The sequence below is a fragment of the Drosophila virilis genome, chromosome X, assembly GCF_030788295.1.
Source record: "Drosophila virilis strain 15010-1051.87 chromosome X, Dvir_AGI_RSII-ME, whole genome shotgun sequence".
NCBI classification, from domain to species: Eukaryota; Metazoa; Arthropoda; class Insecta; order Diptera; family Drosophilidae; genus Drosophila; species Drosophila virilis.
The window spans coordinates 16,646,292-16,666,485 of NC_091543.1; the positions used below are offsets into that span (position 1 = coordinate 16,646,292).

The following is a 20,194-nucleotide window of genomic DNA, read 5'->3' on the forward strand; positions in this document are numbered from 1 at the left end:
GCAAAGGAAATGGGAACAGCAAAGGGAGTGGGCATGGGAATGGGAATGGGTATGTGGGTTAAGGTGTCATGGCGCAGGCGATATTCAAAGGATTAAGTGATTTTGCCAAAATTAACACAAATACAAAACACACACAGACACACACAAATATGCAGACAAACACGAGGCGACGGAAGCGCGAGTGGGAAAGCGGGAAGCGGTAAATGCGAATGGAAATGGGAGTCCAAGAATGAATTAAGGTGTGGGTGTGTGGCTACGCGGCGACTGTGGCTATCCGTGCGGATGACAGTGTGGAGTACTTTCATCGATTTGGCCGCTGGCCGCTGGGCGTTGGGCGTTGGGCGTGGCACACGTTGGGCGTGTCCGGCGTTGTCGCGAGCATTTTCGAGTTGCCGCAAATTGCGTATTATTTTGACCATTATGCGGGGCTTAACATAATTCAATTTATGGGCGCGACGATGTCGCTGCAATGCAAAGCGGGTGAGTGAGAGAAAGAGAGAGGCAGAGGGAGAGCGAGATAGACATGAAGAGACTGACTATCCAGAGAGAGAGAGAGAGAGAGAGAGAAAGTGAGCAAGCGGCTGGCCCACTGTCAATTGGTTATTTATGCGCGCTTTTTAGATTTTAGCGGTTAATTAAAACACATTATTCCTTAATTGCTAGATTAAAATGGACTTTCGCGCGGGTGTGCGCAAAGGGACAGCAAAGGCCAAGGCCGGCACGGCAAGGGGCACATGGGGCTTGAGGGATCGTGTAGGGGGGGGTGGATTTTAATGACTCGCAATTAGTTGCAAATTAGATGGAGCTTATCTAAAGTATGTGCTGCTCCAAGGCTCTGAAATTGTGTGGCCAAAGCAAGAGCAGGATGAGTGCGGTCAAAGAGAAAAAGGGCAGTGAGACGAGGGACGGCTTTTAGCTGCCTGCTTACTTATTATTAGGTAATTTTTGGTCAAAGCTCCCCAGGCTAAAATTAAAGCGCACACAACGTTCCAGCTAACTGAGCACGTGTGTGTGTGCGTGCGTGCTTGTCACGCCCGCTTCCCACATCAATGTGGCTCTCAGCATCAAAGTGTCCCAGGTGGATTTTAACAGCAACTCGAACCAAGAACTGCAGCCAAAGAACTAGCTGCCGGAGGAAAGACGTTACGGGCGGGGCAGGGCAGGCGGCGTCTGTGGGCGTCAGTCCGCCTGTCAGGCCTGTCCACCTCTCTGCTGCAGCTGTCATTTGTCAGGCCAGGCAGCCGGAGAGGCAATCAAGCAGCCCACAACTGGCAGCTTACTTTTACAGCAGCTGCAGCTCCCCATCGGCAGCCAGCTGCAACTGCATTTGTCCACTTTGATTGTCATAATTGCATTTCTTTATGTGTGCGTGTGTGTTGGCTACGTGTCGCTGGCTGACAATGCTGACAATGCAGCCAGCCAGCCAGCCAGCAGTTAGCCAGGTGGCCAGAACGGCAACCCATCAGCCACTCGGTTAGTCAGCCAGTTAGTCACAGCCGGAGCCAGAGCCGGAATGAACGAGGGCTGCGGCGAAGCGAAGGGGACTTGGCCGAGCTGTAGCAGCAGTCCCCCAGTTACAATATAATGACATTAGGCTGGGATAATGTATGCCAGCTCCCCAATAAGCGCACTGCACATCATTAGTTATTAATTAGTCAGTCAGGTGGCAGCCGAAACCAACGGGGAAAGGGCGAGGAGGAACGCAGATGCTGAGTGCGCCTAAAAGTGTGCAGCAGCTATTGTCGGTTGCATTGAACTATGCGATTGGCCGCGGGCAACAAGTGCAGAGCAGCATTCTGAATTATTAGCGATGCAACTAATTGAAAAACTCTGTTAGTTAAAAAGCCACAGCGTAACGTTACGTAACGACGCCATTTAACTGCATGCTCTGTGACGTAAGCACACACAAGTACCTAATGTTTGAGTTTAACAAATTTAAATTGATTAATGCGCTGCATTGAGTGGAATTCAATATTTGACTGCAGTACTGGGAAAGTTTTATGTACAGCTGCACTAAGATGTAAGTGTTTTCTGTTAGGCCTTTGTCCTTATTCCGTAAGCTAGAGAAATATCTCTCAGATACAAAAGCATCTGGTTTAAGCAAAGCTTATGTTGGATAGAACGTACATACAAAAGTATCTGTTAAATGCAAGGGTATCTGCAATTTATCTGTTAGATAACTAAGTATCTGGGATATCGGTTAAACGCAAAATATATTTGTTAGATACACCAGCATGCCTAATTTGTCATCTGTTAGGTATAAAAATATCCGTAAAGTAGCTGTCAGATTCAAAAGTATCTGCTAGAAGTAAGAGACGTATCTACAAGATACTAGTGTATATTTAATGCATTTGTCAGATACAAAATGTAAAAGTGGGGCCAAAAGAAGTTTGTGGCACACAAAGTATCTGTAAGATACAATTATTTAATAAGAGCTATGAAAAACTGAAAGAAGACTCGAAATAATTGTACTTGGTCCGCCACAAAGCACAATGAAGCTGCATGGACGGGGGCAGAGGAGGAAGGGATATAAATACAATGTCAAACAATGTGAGATGCGATTGTCAAGCACTAACAACGACTTTAATCTCAATGCATAATTTGACTGCAGCTGCTTTCGTGACGTAAAGGCAAACATGGCAAGCGGAAATGTTACGTAAGTGGCACCGTTAATTGCCATTACGTCTGCATGCTGTGGCTTATTGGGTTTGACTGTGACCGCGACCACAACAGCTGGCGCCTAGAGCCCCTGCCCCCCAATATGATACACCCCGCACTCGAGTTGACGCCCCTCAGTGCAGCGAGTGCAGTTCGTTGTATGTTTTGAGATTTCAGCTCTATATATATGTCAAGTCGAGTTATAATGACCTTTTGTCCCTGCATAACAACAACCGAGTGCGGGAAGGTGGGCGGCTGGTAAGTTACCCTCTGCTGCTGCAGCAGCTTAGCACGTTCTTTTCTGAATGAATGCAGTGGATAAATCCAAATCTAAATCCAAATCCACAAGCGGTCCCCAGACGAGCTGGGCAGAGGTGGGGTGAGCTGGGTGACACTGGGCACAGTAGCTGGTGGGCACTGCCATTGTCAAGACCAAGTCCAACTTCAGCATCAGCATCAGCATCAGCTTCAGCTTCAGCTTTAGCTTTAACTTGTTCCTTGGCCATTTCCATGGTGCAACTGTCGCATATTGAAACGTTAATCGCATTCGCATTCGGTTTTTGCTGCCGCCTGCAGCTCCTGCCGCACTGGCTTCTGGACAGCGGCAGCCAACGGAGGCCAAAGGCCGTCATAGTTTCACTTCACAGTTGGAAGCCCAGCCCCAGTCCCTGTCCCTGCTCCTGCCACTGCCCTGCTCGCCGCATCACAATCTACACCCAAACGAGTTCGCCGACAACGTTTGCGATGATTACTTTTGGTGGTTGTTGACTGCGGCTCTCCCCTTGCCTCCCCCAGCCCTCCAGCAACCGCCCGTTGCCCCCTCTTAAATACTAGAGCTAGCTCTCTGGCCCAATGCAACGCCCCTTTGTTGTACGTGTGGAATACGGCATGAGGCATGTGGCATGTGGTCAATGACATTTGCTTGGAGGCAGCGAAAAAAAAAAAAAAAGAAACAAAAAATAAAAAGAAAAGAAAAGAAAGGAAAATCAATGCAGCGTCAACTTTTCTACTCAGCTCAAGATCCAGATGGACAGGGCGACCGAAATTGGAACTGGTACGGCAACTGGAACTGGAACTAAAACTGGAATTGGAATTGGAGCTAAAGTTTGTCCTCTTTTGTGTTCATCTGATGCTCCTGGCTGAGATGAAGACTCAAACTTTCCTATCAGGCTTCAATCATCAATCGCCCTCAATCACAATCAATTTTCTCGGAGCAGCACTGCAAGTTGACTCGTGCCCTCGATAATTGCGTCGCGTGCTCTTTGCGAGACGCGTTAATTGCGCTCCATAATTGGCATGACATTGGAAATGGGTTTGACTGTGGTACTTTCGCATCGAAAGTGCAAGCAGCCAACGAAAGCCGTGGGCAACCACAGGCCGTACACTGTTCAGGCATAACCGCAGCCAGTTGCCAGTTGCCAGCAGTTGCCAGTTGTCGGTTGTCAGTTGTCAGTTGTTAGCAGCTGCATAGATGCTGAAGAAATGCGGGAAACGGGGCAGCGGGGCGAGGTAGGCTAAATTTACAGTTGCAGCCGATACTCTCTCTCATTGCTGCTGGGCACACACCAAGGAAGCCGAGCCGAGAGTTAGAGCCGGAGCCAGAGCTAGCGCTGGAGCCGGAGTCAGAGTCGCATCTATTGCCAGCCAAGATGACAAGGACATCGAGACGGGCTCAGGCACAGGCACAGCCACAGGAACGGGCACAGGAACGGGCACAAACGATGTTGATGCAACCAATTAGGCGCACAATTACCTGGCAACTCTGCAGGCTATCTGAATATTTAACGGGCGTGCTGGAGGGAACAGGAGAGCGTCGAAAGGCGAATGGCGAATGGAGACGGTTGAGCCGGTTGATGTGTTGGCATTCGCTCATTAATTCCATGCAGATTTACTTTTGCTGCCTGCGCTAATGAGGCAACATGTTTCTAGCTAATTTCATTCAGCCAAAGTCCCCCCCCACAACATGGTTGCCATCACACTTCTTTTTCGCTATTTCCCTTTTTTTTCATTAATACACTCGCACAGGATATATGCCAGTTTGGTCGTGGATTGTCTAATGTTTCTGTCAAAGCTAATCGCGAACATTATTTTTTAATTGCTCTCCTTTTTTTGTGCTACTCGGTTAATTGATGGGCTTTGTGCCTTCGGGCAACTTATTCTGTTTATCATATGGTATTTGTACATATATGGCTTTAAATTTAAATTTAAATTAAAGCAAACTTTTTCTTGAGAGTTAAAATTGTTAATTTTATTTAGTTTTTTAGGTTATGTTACTTCTTCTGCAAGAGGCACAAGAATTGGCTACGGTATCCTGGACTTTCTGGCAGATGGAAAAAGAAACTGAACTCGCTGCCAGCCTCAGGAGTCGTTGACTACAATTTCAGGTAAGCTTAACTAAATATACTGGACATCATTACATTTTTGCAATTCAATTTTCTTAAACGTACTCGAATTAGCTGCAAGTTGCAACGATTTAACTTTTCGCACCCATACAACTTATTTTAGCTTAGCGTTAATTAAAAATAAATTAAATTTATTAAAAATGAGGCAAGCGTATGCAATTGTCGACAAGCTCAAATGAACAGCTTCATCTCTTCACTTTTGCTCTTTTCTTTCAGTTTAACCAGCCCAAGCTTCAGCCTAAGCCCCGAGTACCATTCCTATTCCCAGGCGCAGGCTCAAACCCAGGCCCAATTTTGCCCGCCTTGCGGTTAAAAGCAATTAATTTTGCAGGTTTATTATTGCCCTGGCACATCTTTGCCTGTTTGTCATTTAAAACGATATTTATCATTGTTGCCGGCTCGAGCTCATTTGCATACTCCGAAAATGGGCCACTCGCCGCTGAGGGCCAAACTAGGAACCGGAACTGGGAACTGGGAACTTGAATCTGGGAACGGGGAACTGAAACAGAAACTGAGACTGGGAGTGTCCTACGCCCGATAACTTTTACTACGTATTTTTAGTATTTTATTCTCTTTTTTTTCTTGGCCGTTTCCTTTCTTGTGTCTATTTGCTTTTATTTTTGTTGTTTTGTTTTCTTTTTTTGTGGTGGGAAGGCCTGGCAGCTTTTTCACTTCATCAATTAACCAAAGGCACCAAAATTGTGTTTTTGTCTCTAATTAGCATGCACATAAACAGAGTGAATCCTATTAAGGACCCTCTGCTCCCTCCAGCTGCCCCGACCCCGAGCCCCAAAGACGCCCCCGCCCCCACTTCTACCCACAACCGAACCCAAGCCATCGAAGTTGTAAAAACTGAGCGATAAATACTGTGGCAAGTGGGCGACGGTCATCAGCTTAGAGCTCGTATACATCAGGAGTCTTGTCTCATTACCAGCTCAAAGGAGAGGGGCGAGCGCGTGCCGGGTGGGGGGCTGCTGCGATGGCGAAAGGGCGGTTGACCGGTTGGACATTAGCTGGTGGCAATGTTGGTGAAAAGAAACCAACACTCAAGAGAATGTCACCAACAAAAAAGAAACAAAATGGAAAGCTATACTTGCCTAGGCGATACCCTGTACTCAGGTAAATAGTTAACCAACAAAAAAAACCAAGCACAGTTCAATATAAATTATATATATCCTTGGAGATTTATTGTAAATTATTTCACTTTTTAGGCATTACTTCGCTTTCTAGTTTGTTAAATCTCTGATAAACGAGCAATTAACAGACATCATCTAGCTCTTGATGGCGCACACACGCAACACTATAAGATAGCCTTGATTCTGCCCGTTTAATACGCACAGCTAATTATGCCTGATTAATGCAATTAGCGGCCATTTTCGAACAAAGGCAAATGCACGCCTCATGAATGGAAGAAGCTGGCCAACATCACAAATATACTTTGAAGCATGGCTGCAAGCGGGCTTTGAGCCGAACCGATGCCGGCCGGACTTCCAATTCATTTTGTACCAACAACTGAACTTAAACACCAAACGAAAGATGTCTCAAATATGGCACACAGCATTAATTGCTTGAAGTGTGGAGTATAAGGGGCAACTGTAGTTTAAAGCATCAATTTTTTAATTAAGCTTTGTTTATATACATCTTTCTTTATCAATTAATAATTGGGCTAATACTAAAATATATATTTTAATCCGAATTTTACAGTATGTCGGATACATCAATCTGCTGGCTGTAAAGGATGACGAGAGCTCCGAAACTTGAATATTGAGAGGATTGAGATGACCAGAGCATGCGATTATAAGTCTTTACTGCAGGCTAGCTAATCAAGTCAACAAAGGAGTTGCACCCCTCCAGTTCAGGCCAATTGTCGATTTATGTAAAGGGCCTCAGAAGAACACACGCCTTTTCAGAGCAGGACACTCTGATGTCAAGCGAAAGGTAAAAGAAATCGACATGCAGTACATATAATATTGTATAATCGCTGAAAGAGTGGACACTTGTCAGTTTTAATGGGGCCAGATTCAAAGGTAGGGGGGGCCCATGTAGATTGAGGGCAGCAAACAGTTAGCAAGTAACTCAACTGAAGGGTTCATTAGGCCAGAATATTCGCTCCATTGTGGACAGTATCAACTGTATCTGCAGCTGCGCCCGACTCAAGTGGGCAACGGGGCGGCGGGGCGGCGGGGGCGCTGCGTAACGTTATTTGTAACCATGCGGAACACGCAACGCTCCCGCCCGCCTGAAAGGGGTCAGACGTACACCCTTTTTACGTTGTTCCGATAGCCAGCTTCCCAGTTCGGTGTTTTGTTTGCCAGCTGGGCTGACGGGTCCCTGGCTACGGTTCGGGCTGCTGCTGATGCTGCTGCTGCTGCTGCGGGATCAGGCGCAGTCCTGGGGATGTCATGTGGGGCATGTGCAAAAGTGAGTGCGTATCTAAATGACAACCATATGCTCGAGATACGAATATACCAAAGCCAATTACCTGACTCGCCGCCACCTGCCACCAGTCAGCAGCCAGTAGCCCCATCTGCCCTACATGTCCCAACTGCTACCTGCAACATGCCCCATGCCCCATGCCCGATGTCCCACGCGTTTGCCCTGCGGCTGCTTGGGGAAATACAAAACTGCCGGCTGCCATCTCTGTGGGCCATGCGACAAATTTGACTTTTATGCTTTTGAGAATTGCCTGTGACACAGATACAGCTACAGCTACAGATACAGCTAGAGATACACACATGGCTGGTCCTCGACAGCTCTGCAATTACAACAGGTATGAAAAACGCCAACAAGGCAATTGATGCCGATGCCGATGCGATGCCGATGCCGCCGTGTCCAATTCGGAGCAACTGCAGCGTGGCCACAACGCACGAATCTACGCCAAATCCTGTCCAGCAATTCGATGGAAAGCCTTGCTCGCTCGCTGCCGAATGTAAATGCTAAATGCGAGAACTTTTGGTAAACAAGTGGTGGCCAATTGCCCAACGGCGCGGTACTTTAGTAGGTGGGTGGTGGGTGGTGGGTGGTGGGTGGTGTGCGTGCCTGATTTGGTTTAGTTGGGTTGATGTCACTGCTGACGGCCATCGCTACGGCCCGCTGTAGCTGTATCTGTTTTTGTTGGTCGAGAGCAGAGAATTAAAATTCAAATTCCAATTCATCAAGATAATCGCATTTCAGAACTTTTATTTGCCAACGCGCACAGAGAAGTCACACATGCGTGTGTGTGTGTGTGCTGGGTTTTGTTTGTGTAGCCCGAACAGCGGATGTTGTAAATATTTGCAAATAGCCGTTGCTCAGTGCTGCCTTCCACCTGACCACCCCGAACCACCCCAGCGGGGCAGCTCTGCTGCCTGACGTAGTTGTTGTAGCTTTGTTGTTAAACACACAAATCCACACACACACACACACACCCACACACACACCCACACACAGGCACAGGCACACTTACACATTGGGCACAGACTAAAAAAAGGGGTTTTTAGGGCCAATTATTATTAATTGCTTTACAGATACAAACAACGAGCCCGCAGCGCACCCAACACCCACACACACGCATAACACACAAACACACGCTCACATGTATATACACCATAAAACTCAAACACTCAAAGGCTTTAAAAATCATTGCAATGGCACCAACGAATTTGATATTTAATGGCTGCACTCGAAGTGTTAAAGCTCAAATCTTATTATCAGCCAAACTCAAACTAAAGTATGTATATAAATATATACATATATATATATGTATATATATATATGTATATACATATATACATGTGCAAGGATATTTGCAGTCTAACGAAAAGACTTGCAAATCGCATCGTCATAATATGAATATTAAAAACATCATAATGGCCAGAAGTTAAAGTTGACTGCAGGTTGAAGGGGTCAAAGCTACGATTTCTAGTTGAATGCCATAGCCCGTGTTGGGGTGCGCATTTGCCGAGCGGGATTTTCCAGATGGACAAGCAGACAGCTCTCTGTCTCTCTCTCTCCCCACCTCTATCTCTTTCTCTGCGTCGGATCCTTGGGCGGACAACAATGGCCAGCTGGCGAGCTATTCAAGCGGTAAATTGACAGCTCCAACAGTTTTAATAATAATAAGATTTGCAAACAATTTAATTGCAAAACTACAAAATCCCAAATGCTTAATTTAGATTATGACATTGGATTCAAAACTCTTATAAGGGCAGTTGTGCTTGTAATCGGCTATCAAGATGTGCCGCAAGAATCTGCGTGCTGACATAATGTCCTTTCTTCGATCTCGACGGAGCTTTGTTCCTATAAGTCGAGATAATCTCGCCAACACTTTGGCGGAGCTATGTCGCTATAAAACGACATAATCTCACCAAGGAGTTATCTCGGCGGAGCTATGTCGCTATAAAACGACATAATCTCACCAAGGAGTTATCTCGGCGGAGCTATGTCGCTATAAAACGACATAATCTCGCCAAGGAGTTATCTCAGCGGAGCTATGTCGCTAAAAAACGGCATAATCTCGCCAAGGAGTTATCTCGGCGGAGATATGTCGTTATAATCTCGACATAATCTCGCGAAGGAGTTATCTCGGCGGAGATATGTCGCTTTAAAACGACATAATCTCGCGCAGGAGTTATCTCGGCGGAGCTATGTCGCTATAAAACGACATAATCTCACCAAGGAGTTATCTCGGCGGAGCTATGTCGCTTTAAAACGACATATTCTCGCCAAGGAGTTATCTCGGCGGAGATATGTCGCTATAAAACGACATATTCTCGCCAAGGAGTTATCTCGGCGGAGATATGTCGCTATAAAACGACATAATCTCTTCTGGAGGAGTTAGTTGGAGCTATGTCGCTATAATCTCGCGAAGGAGTTATCTCGGCGGAGATATGTCGCCATAAAACGGCATAATCTCGCCAAGGAGTTATCTCGGCGGAGATATGTCGCTATAAAACGACATAATCTCGCGAAGGAGTTATCTCGGCGGAGATATGTCGTTATAATCTCGACATAATTTCGTTTTTTTCATTTTTTAATCAATATATTTTTTATGTCTATATACAGGCAATGCTAGTTTATAAATAAAAAAATAAAAAAAAAAATGTATAATATATATAGTATATATTATATATATATTTAAGTTTATACATTTGTATTTATGTGAATGATAATATATTTGCCGTGTTTTAAATATTTTTTTCTTTCCTTTCTTTTTCTCTTCTAGGTTTTATTTGTTTTTATTTTTCAAATAAACGCCCTTAGTTAAGACAGCTTCTTGGCCAGGCCAGGCCAGTCCCAGATTTAGTCTAATTAAAAAAAAAAATCAACGGAGCCATGTCGCTATAAAACGACATAATCTATTCTGAAGGAGTTAGTTGGACCTATGTCGCTATAAAACGACATAATCTTTTCTGGAGGAGTTAGTTGGAGCTATGTCGCTATAAAACGACATAATCTCACCAAGGAGTTATCTCGGCGGAGATATGTCGTTATAATCTCGACATAATCTCGTTGTTTCATTTATTAATCAATATATTTTTTTTGTCTATATACAAGCAATGCTAGTTTATAAATACAAAAAAAATTGTTATCGTATAGTTAGTATACATTTATATATATATTTAAGCTTATAGATTTGTATTTATGTGAATGATAATATATTTGCCGTGTTCTAAATAATTTTTTGTTTCTTTATTTTTTTATATTCTTCTAGGTTTTATTTTTTTTTATTTTTCAAATAAACGCCCTTAGTTAAGACAGCTTCTTGACCAGGCCAGGCCAGTCCCAGATGTAGTCTTATACAAAAAAAAACAAAAACAACGGAGCCATGTCGCTATAAAACGACATAATCTCTTCTGGAGAAGTTAGTTGGAGCTATGTCGCTTGTAAACGACATAATCTCTTCTTGGAGGAATTATATTGGAGCTATGTCGCTATAAAACGACATAATCTCTTCTTGGAGGAGTTATGTTGGAGCTATGTCGCTTTAAAACGACATAATCTCGCGAAGGAGTTATCTCGGCGGAGATATGTCGCTAAGAAACGACATAATCTCGCCAAGGAGTTATCTCGGCGGAGCTATGTCGCTATAAAACGACATAATCTCTTCTTGGAGGAATTATATTGGAGCTATGTCGCTATAAAACGACATAATCTCTTCTTGGAGGAGTTATGTTGGAGCTATGTCGCTAAGAAACGACATAATCTCGCCAAGGAGTTATCTCGGCGGAGATATGTCGCTTTAAAACGACATAATCTCGCCAAGGAGTTATCTCGGCGGAGATATGTCGTTATAATCTCGACATAATCTCGCGAAGGAGTTATCTCGGCGGAGCTATGTCGCTAAGAAACGACATAATCTCGCCAAGGAGTTATCTCGGCGGAGATATGTCGCTTTAAAACGACATAATCTCGCCAAGGAGTTATCTCGGCGGAGATATGTCGTTATAATCTCGACATAATCTCGCGAAGGAGTTATCTCGGCGGAGCTATGTCGCTAAGAAACGACATAATCTCGCCAAGGAGTTATCTCGGCGGAGCTATGTCGCTAAGAAACGACATAATCTCGCGAAGGAGTTATCTCGGCGGAGATATGTCGCTAAGAAACGACATAATCTCGCCAAGGAGTTATCTCGGCGGAGATATGTCGCTTTTAAGCGACATAATCTCTTCTGGAGGAGTTAGTTGGAGCTATGTCGCTTTAAAACGACATAATCTCTTCTTGGAGGAATTATATTGGAGCTATGTCGCTATAAAACGACATAATCTCTTCTTGGAGGAGTTATGTTGGAGCTATGTCGCTAAGAAACGACATAATCTCGCCAAGGAGTTATCTCGGCGGAGATATGTCGTTATAATCTCGACATAATCTCGCGAAGGAGTTATCTCGGCGGAGCTATGTCGCTAAGAAACGACATAATCTCGCCAAGGAGTTATCTCGGCGGAGCTATGTCGCTATAAAACGACATAATCTCTTCTTGGAGGAATTATATTGGAGCTATGTCGCTATAAAACGACATAATCTCTTCTTGGAGGAATTATATTGGAGCTATGTCGCTATAAAACGACATAATCTCTTCTTGGAGGAATTATGTTGGAGCTATGTCGCTAAGAAACGACATAATCTCGCCAAGGAGTTATCTCGGCGGAGATATTTCGCTTTAAAACAACATAATCTCGCCAAGGAGTTATCTCGGCGGAGATATGTCGTTATAATCTCGACATAATCTCGCGAAGGAGTTATCTCGGCGGAGCTATGTCGCTTTAAAACGACATAATCTCGCCAAGGAGTTATCTCGGCGGAGATATGTCGCTTTAAAACGACATAATCTCGCCAAGGAGTTATCTCGGCGGAGATATGTCGTTATAATCTTGACATAATCTCGCGAAGGAGTTATCTCGGCGGAGCTATGTCGCTTTAAAACGACATAATCTCGCCAAGGAGTTATCTCGGCGGAGCTATGTCGCTTTAAAACGACATAATCTCGCCAAGGAGTTATCTCGGCGGAGATATGTCGCTATAAAACGACATAATCTCGCCAAGGTGTTATCTCGGCGGAGATATGTCGCTTTAAAACGACATAATCTCGCCAAGGAGTTATCTCGGCGGAGATATGTCGCTTTAAAACGACATAATCTCGCGAAGGAGTTATCTCGGCGGAGCTATGTCGCTAAGAAACGACATAATCTCGCCAAGGAGTTATCTCGGCGGAGATATGTCGCTTTAAAACGACATAATCTCGCCAAGGAGTTATCTCGGCGGAGATATGTCGTTATAATCTCGACATAATCTCGCGAAGGAGTTATCTCGGCGGAGATATGTCGCTTTAAAACGACATAATCTCGCCAAGGAGTTATCTCGGCGGAGATATGTCGCTTTAAAACGACATAATCTCGCCAAGGAGTTATCTCGGCGGAGATATGTCGTTATAATCTCGACATAATCTCGTTGTTTCAATTTTTAAATTAAGATCCGCCTGAAAGTATGCTGCGCAAAGCGGCCACCTGTAATGCACAGCCGAAATGTATGCCGGACAACATGTTCGCTGGCCAACATGTTGCGTTCCACACCACGTATGTGGAACGTATTGTACAAAAGATTATAGCCGCCTGCTGTTGGCTCTGTTAGACTAACAGTAGCAGCAACAGTCGCTGCGGTGCAGGTTGCCGCTGGCTGAGCTGAGACTGTTGCAAGCCAATCCGGTCGGAATCCAGAGGGAAACTCTATGGCATTGTTCTGATCCAATCGATCTGTCAGATCGGTTTATATAAACCCCCTTTCATTAACCGTTTATTTAAAGTTGTTTCCATACCAGAAAATCTGAAAAAAAACTGAGGGAAAAGTGACAACTCTGGTAATATGTTTGTTTTGCATTTGAAATCTTTATTTAATTTTTCTGCGTTATTCGTTCTTGTGTTGAAATTCTCATTAAATTAATTATAGTTTTAAAACATTATTTGTTTTTATTTAGTTGTGATCTTTTTTTTTTGTCTTGTTTTTATTTTTGTTTCTTCAATAATTAATATGCATAACGTTACTTACAGTTGAGTTGCTTAAATTATACAATAATAATCATAATTTAATGACAATAATGTGCAAACGTTTCGTGCCAAAACGTTTATTCAAAGGTTTTTTATTAAATAATGCCTATATTCGAGTTGTTTAAAGAGTGTCTGTGTGTGTGTGTGTGTGTGTGTGTGTGTGAGAGAGAGTATATCCGTGTGTGTTTCATTTTCAGACGGTTCTAATAAATTTTCTGTTTCGGTTTTAGTTTCGTTTCCGCTTTCTCTGCTGATCTCTGGGCGGCACTTTAGTGCACTGCCCTGTCTCTGCGCTCTCTTGTGGTTTATAGTTTTATAAAATATCACATTTTAAGCTTTTTTTTTATATATGAAAAAAAAAACAAGCAAAATATTTATATAAAAAAGTAAAATTGCATTGGAAAGGTATATAAAAATGATGAGAAACTATTTATTATAATTCTATATGTATAGCATAGTAAAAGGAACGTAAAAGCAGCTGTCAAATTGTATTTCAAATCATTTCGTATCTGTGTGTGTGTGTGTGTGTGTGTTTAGCATTTTTATGTTTTGTGTTAAATGTGTTTTATCTTCTTCTTTTTTTTTTTGTTTTTTGCTTTGTTACAAGTTTCTGGTATTTGAATAGTTACGCTGCTGAGTTTTTCTTTTATTATTATATTTAAATCCAATATTTGATGCATTTCATTTCGATTTTGGTTTTTTGTATTTTTATTTTTATTTTTTTTTTTTTATTTTTTTGTTCTTTGTTTTTGCTCTTTATGCTTTACGTTTATGTAGACATTTAAAATTCTGCAAAGTGCAGTTGAGAATTTAAAATTTGATATATTCGTGTGCATTTCTGTTTGGCTCTGTGTGTGTGTGTGTGTGTGTGTGTGTGTGCGTGTGTGTATGTGTGTATGTGTGGGTGCCCAAAAGTATGCAACGCCTTTTGCAAGTGACAAATTATGACATTGCCCCACATTTTGGTCACCCGCCCGTCGCTCTGCTCGGGTTTTTCACTGCTTTGTGGTCTGTTCTATGCGTGTATATTTTCTGTATTTAGCTACAATTTCACTTTAAAATGTTTCTTACATATGTGTGTTTTTTCTTTTTCTGCTTGATTTGTGCCTGCTATTGCCAAGTGGTTGGCAAAGCAGACAACAAAACCTTTGCACTGCCTGCTTTTTGGCGCAAAGCAAAAGGGAATTTTTGGCGATATCGTGGCGAAAGCGAATTGGCAAATCGTTTTCCTGTTCACTTCCTAAGGTTGCCCATTCGAATCGTTTAGCTTTTCAAATTGCTATCAATATTATTTTAATTTTATTTATTATTATTATTATTGTTATTATTTTTTAATTTCGTTAAGTTGGTTTTAATTACACCACATGCAAGGGAAATGGGGGAAGGCTTAGCGCTTTGCTTGGGGGATTGTAGAAATGCACTTTACGTTTACAATAATGACAGCTTGACAGTGTTCTATTTATGTCTGTTAGTATATCCATCGAATTTTTTATTAATATATATCCGTAAGTATATATATATATATAAGTAAGTATATATATATATATATATCTATATACATATGTATATAGATATAGATACATGTACGCAATTGTTTTTAAGACACATTTTTTAAAAAGTAAGTGAACGACTCGACTATCTGTCTGTCCTGCTCTAGCTGACTGCCAAAACAACTATTAAGCTGTATTCACGAGTATGTGTATGTGCTTGAAGTGTTTAGGAGTTTCCTTTTACTTTAAATTTTTGCTCTTTCTCTCTTTTTTTTTTTAATTTCTCTTATTTGTTCTCTTTGCGCAAATGTAATTTAAGTCGACAGCTCTGGACAAATACAAATAATTTGTGTTTTATTATGTATTTTAGCGACTCTTTGCTTATCCTTCTAAGCGCAGCTCGCTTCTCTCTGTCTGCTGTTGTTGAATTTTTGCTGTTAGCTGTGCGGCAATTAAATTATTAACGTGTCCAATTTATTTACATATGTTTAACACTCAGAGCTTAAGTCTAAACAAGAATTATGTGTTTATATGTTAATAATAATAATAATGTTCGAAAAAAAAAAACCATTTTAATACATATATATATTTGTAAATATTATATTGTTTTATTAAAATTTTGCCAGCGGCATTTTCCATCAATATATATTTTATGTCTATATACAAGCAATGCTAGTTTATAAATACAAAAAAAAATTGTTATCGTATATATAGTATACATTTATATATATATTTAAGTTTATAGATTTGTATTTATGTGTATGATAATATATTTGCCATGTTTTAAATATTTTTTGTTTCGTTTTTTTTTTTGTTTTCTTCTAGGTTTTATTTGTTTTTATTTTTCAAATAAACGCCCTTAGACAACTTCTTGGCCAGGCCAGGCCAGTCCCAGATCTAGTCTAATACAAAAAAAAAAAAAAAAAAAAAAAAACAACAACAATTCTCAATGCTAATTCTTAACCCCCAAAAAAAAACTGCTTTTCACATAGTTAGCTTATAGAATGGATATCAATTGTTTATGTACATGAATAAATATGTGTGTGTAAACTCTATATATTATGTATGTATGTATGTTTGTATATATATAGACACATATACCTAACATTAATAGCGTGCGCCAGTTTTGCCAGATATCCATGGTTAATACATATATTTTAAATATATATATTCAACATTTAATTCTGTGCTCTCAAAGATTACTCAAATACATCAATATAGGTATATATATATATATATATATATATATATATATATATACTCATATTTATATGTATGTATATGCATATATATATATATATATATATGTGTATGTGTGTATGCATGTCGTATTACTACACATAGATAAATAATTGTATTTAACACTCAAATTGTTTATCGTTTATTATTTATCGCTATTCGTTTAATATTTTTTTGTTTTTATGTTTTTAGATAATCGCAGTCGTTATCTATAAAATTCACTACATTTGTGTGTGTCTGTGTGTTGCCTTTTTAGGTATTTTGCCTGTGTGTGTGAGTGTGAGTGTTTGAATGCATTCATGCCTAGAAGAAGAAACTACCTAAAATATCCAGCAAAAACAATTATGCATCGTTTTCAGCTTTACAATCCGTTAACGTCTCCGTCTCCGTCTCTGTTTCTGTTTCTGTCTCCGTCTCTGTCCCTGTCTCTGTGTCTGGTTCCGACTCCGAGTCCGTTTCCTCTTTATAGTATAACACTTTGTAGTTAGTCTGTTGTAGGTACCTTGCGTTTCGCTTTGATGTCACCCAATTCTTGATGCCCACTCACAACATGTCCGCAAAGGAGCCGTATTGCTCGTGAAAGATCGGACGGCAGCACTCCTCGACGGCATCGTATTTGTAGTGACGGCTGCGGCCAGTGTGACCGTAGCGTTGCTTTTGTTTTTGCTGCTGCTGCTTCTGCTTCTGCTGTTTGTGGCTAGAAATGTTGCTGCTGCTGCCGCCGCAGATGCTGCTGCTGCTGTTGTTGCTGCTGTTGCTGCTGGTGTTGCTGTTGCAGTTGTTGTAAATGTTGTTGCTGTTGTGCTTCTGCGGCTGTTGGTAGCGCTGATGCGCATGCAAATGCGTATGCGAATGTGGTTGGTAGTAGTGGATGGCATGGCATGAGGCAGTCTTTGTATTGTATTCCTTTAAAAAAGCAACAGAAGAAAACGTTAGAATTATTTAAACAATTTCTATGGCATGTGTGCAATGTGCTAAAAGGCTGGCTACAACAATAACAGGAAGTCAACTATGCAGATTTAATTGACGCTTATTTAGTTGTATTTTCAATTTACTTTGTAATACCACAATTTGTGAATATTTTAATGGTAAATAAATACACATATTACTAATATAATATTTATCTATAATTTGTGCACTTTTTGCTTATCTTTGAATATAGTTAGCTAGAAATATGATATATATATAGACATGACAAGCCCGATTTAAATCAAGATATGAGCAGCTCAGTCATAAAATAGATTTCAATAAATTTCCATTATAAGCACTCGCAATTCATTAAATTCTCTTAAATAATATCAATTGAAAATATATTTAATATATTGTTTTTTCTTGGGATGTTTTGTGAAATTGTGAGAGCTTATTTCGCATCTGACAAATCTGTTCGGCCCATTTAAACTTGATACGTTTTCGAGCCGGGAACACAAAGAAAAGAAATTGGAAAATTTTTCAGAATACAGAAGAAATATTTCATATACTACTTCGGAAGCTTTCTCTCTCTCTCTCTCTCTCTCTCTCTCTCTCTCTCTGTCTCTTGTTCTCTCTCTTTTTCTCTGTTCTTTCTATCTGCTGTTTCTATCTGTCTCTCCCTGCCCGTCTGTCTCAATTTCTTTTTCTCTTTCTCTGCTTCTCTCTCTCGCTCTCTCTCTTTCTCACTCTCTTTCGCCATTTGCTTATCTGTCACTCTGCTTCGCTCCATCTGGCGTCTGCAACTTTCCTCTCAACGGTCAGCAAAATGTTGCCAAAATTGTCGCAACAAATTGCCAAAAGGTTTTGTTGCATTTGTTGTTGCAGCTGCTGGCGCACTGCCCGCCGCCTATGTGTTTTGTGTGTGTGTGTGTGTGTGTAAGTAAATAACGTTCTCAAGTGCTTTAAGGTAGCCGCCGCATCCGCCGCTGCCGCCTCCGCTGCTGCTGCTTTTGTTGCTGCTGCTGCTGCTGCTGCTGCTGAAGCCCTGAAGCCGCATACATATTATCAATAAATTGCATCTGACTGCCAACGCAGACAGCGCAGTTGGCGCAGCCACGCCCCCATTCAAAAGCACACACACACACACACACACACACACACACATGAGCAGGCACACAGCGCCCTTTGCTATGCTTCAGTTTATTATTAAAAGGCAAATAAAATGTTTGCCCCATTTCAGTGCCAGTTTCTCTGTATCCCTCTCGCTGTCTCTTTCTCGCCTTGTCTCTCGAACAGCTGCCGCTGCGGCACCTTGTTCTAATTTATTTATTGTTGCATGCATGTACAATATAATTTTATTGGGTGTCTGGCCCGGCCGACGTTAAGGACACCAGCAACTAGCCGTTACCCTAACCTTTTGCCCCCTGCCAACCCGCACTTCGCATATCTGGTTCCCTTTCATCCTTGTCTCGGCATCCGCACACATTTGACCGCATTGCGAGCTTTAACAATTATGTTGGAAAATTTGTGAAAAGTCAACTGGATAACGGGCTGCCAATTTGATACACTTGCCACAGCTCGCAAGCACACACACACACACACACCCTTGTTGCTGCTGCTGTTAAGGGGCAGCGCTTGACATTCGGCGCCAAAGTTATTAAGCGGATAGAGGAGCTGTGCACTACCAAAAGCGGCTTAAACAACACGCAAATGTATTACAAAAACAACAACAATAACAACATACACACACAGGCACGCACAGGTGAACTGCACCCACCCACCCGCCCACTGCCAGCGCCTTGTAGAATGTTTTTTGTTTTAAGTTTATTGATGTCGACGTGCGTTTTTCATGCGTCAGCACACAGCCGTACGAGAGTGGACAGAGCAGCGCGAAGGGGCAGGCAGGTGGCATTCGAGCATAGAGAGAGAACGAGAGAGGGAAAGTGAGAGGGGCAGTGGGATGGGCAGGTAGACAAATCGGATGGCAGACGCGTCTGCGACGTGACAAAACCCATTATAGATGCGACCGCAAAGATAACACTCTGACAGGGTGCCTGGGCCAGCGACGGCAGCTACAGGTCGGCGGCAGCGGCAGAGACGGCGACAGAGACGGCGACAGAGACGGAGACAGAGACGGAGACAGAGACGGAGACAGATACGGAGCCCAAGCTCCGGAGTGGGTGTTCGTATAGAGCTCCTGCAGCAGCAGCAGCAGCAGCAGCAGCTGATGGATGTGTGTGTAAGCGTATGAATGGCAATGAAACAGGCATGCTCCAAAAATAAAAGGTAAGACTTCAAGCATACCCTATAGCCGAAGAACGGCCTGAGTCGAGCTTGTGGCTGAGCAAAAGAAAATTATTAAAAATTAATCAAATAAAATAAAGTTAAATTTTTGTTTCTCAGTGCATAGAGAGGAATACTGCAAAGAAATAAATAATGAATTTATTAATTAAAGGCATTCAAGAGCAAGAAAGAAAAACGCATATGCACTGAGAGAAATGAAGAGCAAGCCAGAACAGCAAGAAAGCATGTACACTGAGAGAAATAAAGAGAAAGACATTAACACAAGAACTTGTTAGCTCAGGATTAAGGGTTCATAGTATATATGTACACTCAGAGAATTTAGAGCGACGAGAAGAATTAACTTAAGTGAATAAATATAATCAATGGGAGCATTTACAGGTCATCGGCTAGTCGAGCAGCCAAACATTATAAAGTCAACTGTTTTTTGTTTGCACAGGCTCGGCTTTCGTTTCAATTTTGGGCAGGGGGTGTTTCATAAATTTCATTTTGTAACCATCAAAAAGTTAAGTCAACGATAAATTGAATGGCTGAATGATTGACTGAATGACTAAATGAACGAACCAGGCGCAGCGCTCCGTTTGGACACAGCTGCCAGCTGGACGCCACCTCCCCCAAAAAGAGAAGAAGAAGCGGGCTGCTGACTGCTCAGTCAGTTGTTCGTTGGAAATTATG

At 42.0% G+C, this 20,194-nt stretch overlaps 1 protein-coding gene and 1 long non-coding RNA gene across 3 annotated transcripts in view; one reads left to right on the top strand and one right to left on the bottom strand.

Moving 5' to 3' along the window:
* LOC116652199 (uncharacterized) overlaps window positions 1-10,464 on the top strand; it is a 62,619-nt gene extending 52,155 nt beyond the window's left edge. Inside the window, exons 3-6 of one of the 2 annotated variants that reach the window (XR_004305195.2) lie at window positions 4,915-5,042; window positions 5,277-6,179; window positions 6,272-6,998; window positions 10,264-10,464. This is a non-coding gene — a long non-coding RNA (uncharacterized lncRNA). The remainder of the gene's footprint in view (window positions 1-4,914; window positions 5,043-5,276; window positions 6,180-6,271; window positions 6,999-10,263) is intronic. The other variant, XR_004305196.2, reaches the window with a different exon arrangement.
* Window positions 10,465-17,074: 6,610 nt separating this feature from the next.
* Window positions 17,075-20,194, bottom strand: part of LOC6635417 (mucin-21) — a 100,089-nt gene continuing 96,969 nt past the window's right edge. The window contains exon 6 of the mRNA XM_032440252.2: window positions 17,075-17,215. The gene's annotated coding sequence lies outside the window, so the exon portion shown is untranslated. The remainder of the gene's footprint in view (window positions 17,216-20,194) is intronic.